The sequence below is a fragment of the Canis lupus genome, chromosome X, assembly GCF_003254725.2.
Source record: "Canis lupus dingo isolate Sandy chromosome X, ASM325472v2, whole genome shotgun sequence".
NCBI lineage: Eukaryota > Metazoa > Chordata > Mammalia > Carnivora > Canidae > Canis > Canis lupus.
The window spans coordinates 49,727,742-49,741,505 of record NC_064281.1 but is presented as its reverse complement, the minus strand read 5'-3'; the positions used below and the strand labels follow the sequence as shown (position 1 = coordinate 49,741,505).

Sequence of the window (13,764 nt, the reverse complement as noted above, 5' to 3'; positions counted from 1 at the left end):
AAGAGCCTTCACAAATGGAAATAAATCTGAGACTCTTCACCACTGAGAAATCCTGTCATTAACCAGTATTGGATAATCTTCAAGGTCCAATGGAAAGAACTATACTAATATAACACTGCCACTCCCAAATGGGGTCTTACTTCCCTTCTTCCCACACTTTCCCTCTTGTATCTATTTACTTCATGGAGATGAGGAGGTATAAAATGTATTCTTACGTTTTTCAGATACACTGTATTTTCCAGGATACAAAGCTTTTTTGACAGGAAGGCATTATTATTCCCATTTGGCAGATGAGGAAATTGAGGCTCCAACAGGTAAAGTGACTTGTCAAATGTCCTAAAGTCAGTGAGTTTCTGATTTTGCATTAGATGCTAAGGCTTTCAACACCTGCTCTAGACTCCTTTACACTGAAGTATTTGCCCTATAACACCTCTGGAAAAGGTAGAAGATCAAAGGATATATTTGGGCTCATAAACTGAATCCAGATTACCTCAACAATGTTGAAAATTGATCTTTATGACAAAAGAAAATAAATAAATATGGACAGAAGGAGTCAAGGAATTCTCTTTTTCCCTGTGAAGGTAGCATTACTGGGAATAACCTATTTGAAGGAAGTTATCCACTTCCCAACTGTACAGTGTGAATCCACTGAGGGCCTGGTCTATGCTAGGCCCTGAGATATAGAAGAGGAGAAAGGTTAGGACTAAGGTGAGATTATTTGCCTTGGGAAGAATTTTAAGAGGATCCAACAAACACAGTAATCAAGATAAACAATATTTTTTTATTTCCAGATAATTGTAGATTCATTGCAGTTGCAAAAAAATAATATGGATAGATACTGCACACTCTTCACTGTGTTTTCTCCAATGGTAGCTCTTGAAAAACTATGGTATAATATGACAAAGAAGATACTGACAATGATACAGTCAAGATACAAAACATTTTCACCACTGCAAGAATCCTCACATTGCCCTTTTATAGCTATATCCATTTTCCTCTTACTACCATCCCTTCTCTTAACCCTGGAAACCATTAATTTGTTCTCTATTTCTATAATTTTATCATTTCAAGAATGTTATATAATGGAATCATGTAGTATGTAACCTTTAGAAATTGACCTTTTTATCACTCAGCATAATTATGTTTTTATTGCTGAGTAGTATTCCATGGTATGAATGTAGCACAGCTTGTTTAAACATTCATATGTTGAATCAACAGCTGGCTTATTTCCAGTTTTTGGCTATTCAATTGACTATACATTTATGGATTGGGTGTAAACAGAAGTTCTCACTTTTCTTTCTAAGGTAAATGCCCAAGAGTGCAATTACCACGTTGTATGATAGTTACATGTTCCTTTTTTTTTAAAAGAAACTTCCAAACTGTTTTCCAGAGTGTCCATACCATTTTACATGCTTACCAGTAATATATGAGTGATCCAGTTTCTCTGAATCCCTGCTATCATTTGGTGTTATCACTATTTTAAAAAAAATTAGCCTTTATGATCAGTATGTAGCAATATCTCATCAGGGTCTTAATTTGTAATTCCCAAATGGCTAATGATGATTCCCAATGGCTAAAAGATGTTGAACATCTTTTCATGTACTTAGTTGCCATCTGTATATCTTCTTCTGTGAAATAGCTCCTCATATGTTTTGCCCATTTTCTAATCAGATTGGCTGTATTTTACTGTTGAAGTTTGAAGATTCTTTTTATATTCTAGATGCTAGTCCTATGTTGAATATGTGGTTTTCATGTATTTTCTTTTTTTTAATAAATTTATTTTTTATTGGTGTTCAATTTGCCAACATATAGAATAACACCCAGTGCTCATCCCGTCAAGTGCCCCCCTCAGTGCCCGTCACCCTTTTCATCTTCTCTCAACAGAAGTTTTAAATCCTGATAAAGTACAATTTATCAATTTATCCTTGTATGATTTATGCTTTGGATATAAATATAAGTATTTGCTTAGCCCTAGATTCTAAGGATTTTCTCCTGTTTAACATTCCTGAAGTTTTTATAGTTTAACATTTTACATTAAGTCCATCATCAATTTTGAATTAATTTTTGCATAAGATGTGGGGTTTAGGTCAAGATAATGATGATGATGATGATGATGATGATGATGATTTATTAGCCAACAGAAAGTCACTTAGTCCAGCATCATTTATTGAAAGATCCACCCTTCTACCACTGAAATGTTTTTGTACTTTTGACAAAAATCAGTTGAGTATATTTGTGTGGGTCTGTTTCTAGGCTCTTCTATTCCATTGATTTCTATGTTTATACACAGTATTAAACACCATAGCTACTTAATAAGTATTGAAATAGGTTACAGTGATTTCTTTCACTTTAGTCTTCTCTTTCAAAATTGTTTTTAGCTATTCCAGTTCCTTTGCCTTTTCATATCAATTTTAGAATTATCTTGCCTCAAGCTGCTCCCAACTTTTTCTGTATTTTGTTATCAATTGCATTAAACTTATGTATCATTTTGGAAAAGTATCAACATTTGGAAAGTATCAACATTTTGTACCAGTGCTAGTGATTAGGCTCTCATCTTGTTCCCTATGCCTTAGTTTGTTGCTCAGGTCACCAATCCCTCTACAACAGAGACATACTTTTATCTTAATGGACAGTGTATCTACCTTCCTCCATTGCTTTCATATCGAGACTAACTGAAGTCTGGTGGCTGGAGCCCTTGTCTCTTATGGACACACTCTTTTGGAGGCAGCTGCCCACTGAGAGCTTCCAAATGTGTTACTCCCTTAGAGCTTTCTTGCTCTGCATCTCCTACCTGTGGGGATACTCCTTTTAATTCGTATCACACTCCAACTAACTCTCTGGTCTGTGGCTTGTCAGTGAATATACCTAGTACAGCTTTTTATGTGGGGCCTAAGTCTTCCCCAACCCCAAACATTCATCTAACACCAATATGAATACGTGGTAACAGAGGAATGGGGAGAATTCTTGGCCCAGATTCTGATCTCCTTCAGCCTTAACCTGGCTCTCCACTGCTAACAAAGCCAGACTAGGCTGGACTTCTTTTTTAAAAATTTAAAAAATATTTTATTTATTTATTTGAGAAACAGAGTACCTGAGACAGGGAGCACAAGTTGGGGGGGGGCATAAGGAAAGGGAGAAGCACACTCCCTGCAAGAAGGGAGGCCAATGGGACTCAGGATCCTGAGAACATGACCTGAGCCAAAGGCTTAACCAAATGAGCCACCCAGGTGATCCTAGGCAAGGCTACTAGCTTGGGACTGGAGGATTTATAGTCTATACAGACGCTTTGGCAAAGCTGTTTTTGACAAATAAAGATAAGCATGTTTATTTCAATAGCACTTGTTTTCTTGTTGCATTTCTTTGGTCTTTGGCCAGGTCCTCAGTTTTTCTATCTTTAAAATAAGGACAAGTAAGACTAAATTACTGTTTTTCTTTAAAATCCAGTATTTTTTTTTTAATTTTTATTTATTTATGATAGAGAGAGAGAGAGAGAGAGGCAGAGACACAGGCAGAGGGAGAAGCAGGCTCCATGCACCGGGAGCCCGACGTGGGATTCGATCCCGGGTCTCCAGGATCACGCCCTGGGCCAAAGGCAGGCGCCAAACCGCTGCGCCACCCAGGGATCCCAAAATCCAGTATTTTTTAAACAACAGAGCATTATGTTGAAAAATCTCTTTTATGAAAATTCCAAATATGAAACCAAAACTAGCTGAGCTCTAGTTGAAGCAGAAATGGGGTGGTTCCCCTTTACTCTGAAATTTTAGAGCTTTTTCAAACCCAATTTGAAAACCATTGATATAGCTGACTTCTGAGAAGCCTTTTCAGAGCTAATATTCACTAGCCTTTGTAGCATTAAATAAACCAAGGAAGTAACAGGGTCAAGAGGATGAGAAATTTTGAGTCAGTCTTTATTTAAGATGTGTTGGCTTAGAGGGGCATGCCCGGGTTCGAGGGACATGCATGTCTTTGCCTACCACAGGAAATTGATTCAAGCTCTCTGATGGTACCTGCAACAGATCCAGCTCTGATAATGCCTGTCTGGGAAAACCCTCTTGATTCTCCCATTTGGAATTCCTTAGTACTTTCTATGTGATCCCAGAGCATGCTATCAACTTTTCCATTAGAACACAACTCACAATGTACTGCTATTGTTTATTTACTAGGCCATCTCAAATTAGGCTGTAAACTTCCTAAAAGTATGAAACATTCTTATTTCTCTGGACTTCCAGCCCCTAGAATAACAACCAAAATAGAGAGCTTATTCAATAAACATTTGTTGAAGTGAAATGTTGGATCAAGAAAAAAATGTTTGGGGATCCCTGGGTGGCGCAGCGGTTTGGCGCCTGCCTTTGGCCCGGGGCGCGATCCTGGAGACCCGGGATTGAATCCCACGTCCGGCTCCCGGTGCATGGAGCCTGCTTCTCCCTCTGCCTGTGTCTCTGCCCCTCTCTCTCTCTGTGTGACTATCATTGTACATTGAATAAATAAATAAAATCTTTAAAAAAAAAAAAAGAAAAAAATGTTTGTACAGTATGGGGTTTCCTCAAAAAATTAAAAATAGAGCTACCTTACCACCCAGCAATTGCACTACTAGTTATTTACCCAAAGGATACAAACATAGTGATCTGAAGGGTCATCTGTACTCCAATGTTTAGAGCAGCAATGTCCATAATAGACAAACTATGGAAAGAGCCAAGATGTCCATCAACAGATGAATGGATAAAGAAAATGTGATAAACACACACACACAATGGAATATTACTTAGTCATCAAAAATGAACTCTTACCATTTGTAATGACATGGATGGAAATAGGGGAAGGGAGAGAAAAATAAAATAAGAAAAAATCAGAGAGGGACACAAACCATAACAGACTCTTAACTATAGGAAACAAACTGAAGGTTGCTGGTGGGGAGGTGGGTGAGGGATGGGGTAACTGGGTGATAGGCATTAAGGAGGGCATGTGATGTAATGAGCATTGGGTGTTATATGCCATGATGAATATCTGAACTCCTACCTCTGAAACTAATGATATACTATATGTTAATTAATTGAATTTAAATTAAATAAACTTTAAAATAAAGAAAAAAATGTTTGTTAAATTCTTCTGTTCCTTCCTGAATATCTTTCCCTTCCATGAAACCCAAATCATCCAAATCATTCTCCAATTCTCCAATCATCCAAGTTGTTCTCTTACCAAAATTTAAAGAAAGAAAACTATATTAATTAAATATTTAGTCTTCATAAGAGTTAGTGTAGATGAAAGCATTTAGTAGAACAACAAACATTCACACACAGGTGAACACACATCTTGGAAAATCCTGACCATTACCAGGTTATGTGTTTGGGGGGGGCAATATCCAAGGAATCAGAAAAGTTACCAATATAGTTATCCAACTCTTTTGTCTACATAGAAATCCTCAAAGATACTCAATTACAGCATCATAGAATCCCAAAGTGACTAAACTAGAATACCAGACCAGCTAGTTTAACCCCTTTGTGTTAAACATGTTAGAATGGAAGAAGAGAAGGAAACGACCTGCACAGGTAACACAGAGAGTTAATGGTAAAGCTGGGCAGAGTAACCAGATCTCCTGCCTCCTTCTCTCCTTTGCATGATTCTGAGTAAGTGAGAAATTAACAAGGAGAGGAACAGTGGCAAATGTTCCCAGTACGCTGATGAATTTTTAAAAGTATATGTGTTATAAAATAGTATCTCAGAATGTCACTAATAAAGCAGGCCCTGGAGTTCTTCATCTGATGTGATGTTATTTTACAAATGAGGAAACTGAGACGCAGAGAGGCTTGGCTGGTTAGTGGTGCAGCCAGTCCCTCAACAGAGCTCTCCTTAGCTTGCCTCTTCATGGAAGCTGATCCATACAGATTTAGAAAACTTGCATACATTTAAGAAATAAATACAACAAAGCACTTGTTCACATGATTTCTCACCTTTTCTAGTCAGAATACAAGTGCTATGGGAACAAGCACATAAGGAAAAAGTTTAAGGAAATGAGAGAATGACTGCATCCTTTAAAACAGCATAAAGAGGAAAGAGCAAGGGCAGATGGCTTAAATGACTCATATCTACTGGAAGTTGGGGAGATAGATGACACAAGAAAACAAGAGAGGACCCTAGGTTCACATCTTGTTAGGCTTAGAAAATGGGGCTTTTAAGCATATATATACTCTGTTAGATAGTTTCTTTTACATTCCAGAGGGTGCCATCCTTTCATTTTAGAGATGGGAAGACTGAGACCTTGTAGGGGAAGGGACTTTCTCAAGACACAGAGAGGCAGTATGAAAGCTGGAATTTGAATCAAAGGTCATGGACTCAGCAGTCAGTGTATCTTTTTCCTTGAGTTCTGGAGGAAGCTGATGAATGTGTACTAAGAAAACTTAGTAGAGGTACACTAGACTACTTTTATAATAGGGTTTTTCATACTAGGGTTTATAGACTTGGAATGGAGCTTCCCTATTGTGACAGCATTTCTTTATACCTTGCACTTTTTTTATAACTTGCACTTTAAAAAAAGATTTTATTTATTTATTTTAGACACAGAGAGAGCATGAATGGGGAAAGGGGCAGGGAGAAGAAGCAGAGGAAAAAGCAGATGCAGGGATCCATCCCAGGACCCTGGGATCCAGACCTGAGCTAAGGCAGATGCTTAACCAACTGAGCTACCCAGGCACCCCACCCTGCACTTTCATTTGGGGGATTTAGGTCAGTGACATTGGGTAGGTGAGAAAGGGCAGAGGAGCAAGAAAGTTCAGTGACACAAGCCATCACAAATAGCAAGAATCTGAGATGAAACATTGTCTGAAAATATTGGGCATAATCCATGTAGGCAGATGTAAATTATATGCTATAATCACCCACAATTCCCATCTCCTAAGGGAATCCTGAGTAAGTCTTCAATTACTTCCTACACACACATTATAAGAATTATTAGGCCAGATTAATTGAAGAGATAGAGAACATAAACATATCTGAAACATTGTGAAAATGGGATTACCTATCCCTGCTCCCAGTTTACCGGTTGATCCTAGACAAGTCATTTACAATTTCTGATATTCAGTTTTCCCATATATCATATGTGGGAACCCTTCTGACTCTAACAACCTATGGTTCTCTTCTATTCTTCCCTGTCTCAATGAATGGCACTGCCTTATTATCCAGCTTAAAAATTCATAAGTCATTTTAGATGTCCTATCTTTCCCTCCATAATTCTTTATCCAATCTATGAGCAAATCATACCAGTTCTACATCCAATAATATGTTTATTTTTTTAAAGATTTTATTTATTTATTCACGAGAGAGACACACACACAAGGAGAGAGAGAGAGGCAAAGATACAGGCAGAAGAAGCAGGCTCCATGCAGGGAGTCTGATGTGGGACTCAATCCCGGGTCTCCAGGATCAGGCCCCGGGCTGAAGGCAGAGCTAAACTGCTGAGCCATCCGGGCTGCCCCAATAGTATGTTTCTAATCAGTCTGTTTTTCTTCATATCTACTGTTATGACCCCAATCCAAGCCACCATAATCTATTTCCTGGATAACTGCAATAGCCCTTTGATGGTTTTCCTGCTTCCACTCTTGACCCAGTAAAATGTATTATTCTCACAGCAGTCAAAGTGATCTTTAAAAAGTAGATCATAGGGTGGCTAGGTGGCTCAGTCAGCTAAGTGTTTGAGTTTGGCACAGGTCATGATCTCAGGGTCCTTGAAATGGAGCCCTGCATTGGGTTCCACACTTAGTGGGAGGTCTGCTTGTTCCTCTGTCCCTCCCCCTATTTATGCTCATGTTCTTTCTCTCTCAAATAAATAAATAAAATCTTAAAAAATAAAAATAGAAATAAAAATAAAAACTAGATCATGTTACTCTACTACTTAAAACCCTCAATGGATGCCATTTTAATTAAAGTAAAATCCAAACTTCTCAGTAGGGTTTATAAGATATTGTCTCTATCTCCTCAATATACTACTGTTCCCCTAAATCAGCCAGAGTCCTGCCTACTTTCTGTCATAGATCAAGCATGTTTCTTCCTCAGAACCATTACACTGGCTCTTCCCTCTGCCTGGAATACTCTTTCTCCTCCAGATCATTGCATGGCTGATTCCTTTTTAGGAATTCCTTTTCAGTGTCATCTCTGAAGATAACCCTTCCCTGGGCATCCTACTTAAAATATTCTCCCTTCTGACACTACTGTAATTCCATTACCTTCTTTTAATTTGTTTATTGGCTTTATCTTCACCTAAAATTATCATATTTATTTTTTCATTTTCTGTGATTATTGTCTTGTTCCTCCCACTAGAATGTAAACATCATGAGAACAGGAAACTTAGGAAAGCAGTAAAACATAGTGGTTAGGGGCATGGCTTCCAGAGCTACACTGTCTAAATTCAAATCTCAGTTCTGCCACTTATTAGCTGAGTGACTCTGGGAAAGCTACCTAACTTCCCTATGCCTTAGCCTCCTTCTCTATTACATTGGGATAATAACAGTAATGCTTCTTTGAGTTATCTGAATTATATGTAAAGCACTAGCATCTAGGAGAGTGACTAGCATGTAGTAGGTGCCCAGGAAATATTTGAAGGCTGACTGCATGAATGAATCTTTGATGACTCCTACTGCTTCTCTCTTTTCCTGTCTAGTTTCCTTTGGGAAGCTATACTCTGACTATAACCCTGCCCTCTGCCCAGGACTAAGTTTGTTCTCCTGTTATGTATACTCACAGAACCCAGACTTCTTCCAATCCCTAATTGCTGGGTATAGCTATATATTTGTGTGTGATTTTTGTAATATAACTGGTCTCTCTCCAAAAAAACTGCAAGCTTGCTGAGGGCAGGGCCTATGTCTGTTGTATTTACTATGGGATCTCTGCTGCATAGCATAATGCCTGATGTAATATGTATATAATCAATATTTTTTAGCTGAATGACCCAAAAACGTTGGTTCATTTTTCTTTTAGGAATGCTAATTAAGAAACATGGTTTGAGAAATTTAGTAAGTACTTTGCAGCACTTTTTGAAAGACAATTCAGTTTTAAAGTTGTTGCATCTCTGTCTCCTCTCTTGGTTCAGTTCAGTATTGAAGCACAGGAAAAGATATATGAATTCAAACATTTTGGCCTCTACTCAAATCTTAATCTATTCCCTGAAAGTATCATGTCAACAACTGGCTGACTTCTCCTTTGCTAATTCCTTGCATTTTTAAAAATATTTTATTTATTTATTCATGAGACAGAGAGAGACAGAGAGAGAGAGAGGCAGAAACACAGGCAGAGGGAGAAGCAGGCTTCATGCAGGGAGCCTGATGTGGGACTCGATCCCGGATCTCCAGGATCACACACTGGGCCAAAGGCAGCACTAAACTGCTGAGCTACCTGGGCTGCCCAATTCCTTGCATTTTAATGGTATTCACCTCAACATTCCTTGCCCTCCTTACCTATTTCTTATCAATAAGGACAATGCTGGTCCTGATGGGACTAAGTTTTCTTTTCCACCACCTCAAATCAGTTATTCTAATAAAATAATGCATCAGAACTTACTGCTAGCACAGCACCTAAATATTCTCTCATCCATTACAGACTTCTAATGAATGGAGAGTTATTGAACATTTACTATAAGAAGGCTACCAACTTGGCTTGAAGGTATTGTTTAAAGTACTACTTCAGGAGAAGTGGCAGAGGCTATAATTTCTTTCTATTCCCCTTTCTTATCTTCAACATTTTTCCTTCCCTTCCTTGCTAGTCTGGTTTCTTACAAAGTAAGAGCAGGTGAAATATCTGTTATTAAAGAGATCAAGAAGCCAAGATAAACTCATAGAAATTAAGAGGCTTATGAACCCTTTCCTTAATTGGACACCTTGATTGTTACAAATAGCACAAACCTTCCAAGCTCTAGGTGCTCCCAAGATCCTTCCTCCTAGATTAACTGTCATCTCCTTGTAATGTCAATGGATTGGAAGCATAGGACATACTTGGCCCTCTGTAGGCTCCCCATATTGGAGTATACCATCTGGCTGAAGTAACAGAGACATTTGGATTCCATGGGGACTGCAGCAGCTTGATACAGGCAGTGTGGGGCTTTAGGAAGAGCAAAAGGCCCTGAGTTAGGAGTCTAGTTTCTGTGTCAGGGTGGGTGACTTTGGACAAGTCCTTTGCCTCTCTTGGCTTTTTTCTTCATCTGCGAAATGGGGCTTTACTGAGGCTTGAGAGACAAGATATCTGCAAAATTACTTTCAAAATTATACTGTAAAGCTATTAACACATTTAATTTAAACAGATGCAAAGCCACATCTAGACCCTTACCAGATATGTGAACAGAGAGTGAGGTTAAGATTCTAAGAGTAAGTGGATAGTGAACGAAGAAACATTAGTTTTAAAACCTCTAAGGAAATTCCTGAATTGCTTCCCACACATCACCATACATACCTTCCATTTCTCTTCAAACCACAGTTAACTCATATTCAATTTATGTTTGATATAGATACATACATCTAGGACCCCATTTTGCTTTTATCTCCATAATTTTCAAACAAAATCCCTTCCTTAATCTACAATTAACTTGGTCCAACCTGAGCCTAGGCTCTAGCTTTGTACCTTACCATGTTGTCTTGGGCCAAGCCACTTTCCCTATATGAGTCAGTTTTCTTCCCTATAAAAGGGGATTAATCTACTTACCACCTTCATAGTAATTGTGAAGATGAAATGAGGGCCTGCACATGCAGCTATCAGCACATTAGCTGATACAGGCCAGGAAGTTACACAGACTTGTTCCCTTCACCCTCCTCTTATAAGATAGGTCTGGGGCAAATTCTTGCCCTCTAGACTTTATGGTAGGGTAGCTCAGATCCACAGTCTTTGTGGCCAACTAAACGAATAGTCTTCAAATGCTTGCTAGTGGCCCTATATGACAGACATCTTCAAGACCATCAAAAAAGTATTAGGGGGCAAGATGGCAGAAGAGTAGGGTCCCCAAGTCCCCTGTCCTCACCAACTTACCTAGATAAGTTTCAAATCATCCTGAAAACCTACAAATTCGTCCTGAGATTTAAAGAGAGAACAGCTGGAATGCTACAGTGAGAAGAGTTCACGCTTCTATCAAGGTAGGAAGACAGAAAAAAATAAAGAAATTAAAAAGCACCCAAGGGGGAGGGCCCCCGCGAGGAGCCAGGCTAAGGCCTCTCAGAGAGTGCCCCCAGGACAGAAAAGTCCAGTCCCGGAGAAGCAGAAATGTTACCAATCTTCCCGCACAGAAAGGCGCTCCAGGGAACTCGGGCAGGATCCCAGGACGGGGAGGGATGCCCTCAGGCTCCCAGGGGCACTAACAGAGGAACTGTGCCCCGGGGGAGAGCGTGCCACACACCATGAGTCCAGCTCCCTAAAGGGCTGGAGTGCATGCCTGGCAGGACCCCGGGAGCAGCTCAGGCAGTGGTTCAGGTAACGGCTCCACACGGAGGGGACTGTGCAGCTCGGGAGCATGATTCCAGCAGTGCAGGCCCCGGAGTCAAGGGCGCTTGGGGACACAGCCCAAGATCCTGCACTCCCCCCAGGACAGGCAGAGGCCAGGAGGGCCCAGGACAGCAAGGATGCTCTTGCTGCCGGGCAGCCCCAAGCTCTGAAGATCAGCACCCGGGGCATCCAGGCCCCTGCAGACTGGGAGCTGCGGTAGTTACTGCGAGAGCTGACTCCAGAGCAGGAGAGATGGCCACTGCCACTGTTGTTCCTCCTGGTGTCACCTTGTACCTGGGACTAAGCAGGGGCCTCAAAGGATAAATAGCTCCCACTGAGCTGTGCACCTGGCAGGGGGCTGGGCAGCTCCCCCAGGTGCACACACCTGAGAATCAGCACAGCAGGCCCCTCCCTTAGAAGACCAGCTGTAAAGACAGGGGAAAAGCAAGTTATTGACCAAGCAGTGCTGGAAAGTTCCAGGGGAAGTCTAGGGATTTACAGTATATAGAATGAGAGGATATTCCCCCTTGTTTTTTGTTTTCTGTTTGTCCCCCTCCCCCCCGCTTTTTTTCCTCTTTTTTTCTGCTTTTTCCAGTACAACTTGTTTTTGGCCACTCTGCACTGAGCAAAATGACTAGAAGGAAAAACTCCCCACAAAAGAAAGAATCAGAAACAGTACTCTCGGCGCTGGCTTTGTACGTGGAGCCGCCTGCCGGTCCTTTCACAACCGGCGGTGCCAGCGCCCTGGTGCTGGGCCCGAGCTGAGGCCGGTGCTTCGCGGCCAACTGTCCGCATCACGAGCCGGGCGGGCTTCCCCCGCACGCCGGCGGGGCTGGGGCTGTGAGGGCCGCGGTTCTGGACTGAAGTTGCCGCGTCCGGCCAGGCGTGCCGCCCGGTCCCATGGAGCTGTAGGTGTCGGGGGCAGCTGGCCGCCGACATTCATCAAGCGCTTCGATACAAGGAGCTGAAGTTGCCTTCCTACAAAGGCCAGTCCCCTCAACTAAGTCTCAGAAGGTATTTTGCTGACCTGATTGCCATAGTGAGCAATTGCTTCACCCTCTGCCCTTCTGCCCGACATCTTGCTATTTGCTGGACTGATTTATGGATCGATATGACATCTCTATCCAGCAGCTGCATTTAGTTTCACTTTCCTGTCTGCTTTTAGAAAGTAAATTTGAAGAAAAAGAAGATAGCGTGCCTAAACTGGAACAGCTCAACAGCCTGGGTTGTATGACTAATATGAATCTAGTATTAACAAAGCAATAATTGCTACATATGGAACTGTTATTATTAGAAACCTTTCAGTGGAACCTCTGCCTTCCAACAGCTGCTCATTTCATGGAGTATTATCTATCTGAAGCAGTACGCGAAACAGATCTTCATGATGGCTGGCCGATGATTTGCTTGGAAAAAACGAAACTTTACATGGCCAAGTATGCAGATTATTTCCTGGAAGTATCTTTGCAAGATTATGCCTTTCTAAATTATGCACCTTCTTTAGTAGCTGCTGCATGTGTGGCTTCTTCAAGGATTATACTTCGTCTTTCTCCAACGTGGCCCACAAGACTGCATCGTCTTACTGCTTACTCCTGGGATTTTTTTAGTGCAGTGCATTGAACGGCTATTGATCGCACATGATAACGATGTGAAAGAGGCCAACAAACAGAGAGGACAGGCAGGGTCCCAGCCAGCGCAGCTGAGTGTGCTGCAGTCAGCCTCCCAGCCCTCATGGCCGGTTCACTTTCAGCAGCCCCACTATCTCCATCAGATCCACCACACTTCGCTGCAGTACCGCCATCCTGTAGCAGAACAGCCGACCTGCCAGCAGATTGGATCTACCACACACACCTCATCTTACACACTATAGACTTGTCCTTCTGGCTTCCAAACCAGTGTTCAGGGTTTCGGGCACGTGCAGACTGGTGTTGGGATGTCACTGGCAATACCAGTAGAAGTGAAGCCCTGTCTGAATGTTTCTTATAACCAGAGTTAGATAAATGAACATTACCCTTGCATTACTCCATGCTTTAAAAGGTGATTTTATGTGAAGATAATTCCTGACCCAGACTGTTCTGTGACTTGAAGCTCTGGGGAAAGCTTTTTGTAAACTTCTCTTCAAAAAGGAAAGGCTCTAGGGAAAGCTTTTTGTAAACTTCTCTTCAAAAATGCTGCATCAGAACTCTTCAGATACCAGCATCAGGAAGACAGAATTTCCCTTTCAGTGCACCATGAATACCTGGGAGGACTAAACAAACACTGCAAACACTTTAACAGTATGCATGTCAAATCCTGTTAAAACACATCCCTGTGTGA

At 41.1% G+C, this 13,764-nt stretch overlaps 1 pseudogene; it reads left to right on the top strand.

The window, feature by feature from the left end:
• Window positions 1–13,519, top strand: part of LOC112671903 (cyclin-J-like) — a 53,203-nt pseudogene extending 39,684 nt beyond the window's left edge.
• Window positions 13,520–13,764: the final 245 nt, after the last annotated feature.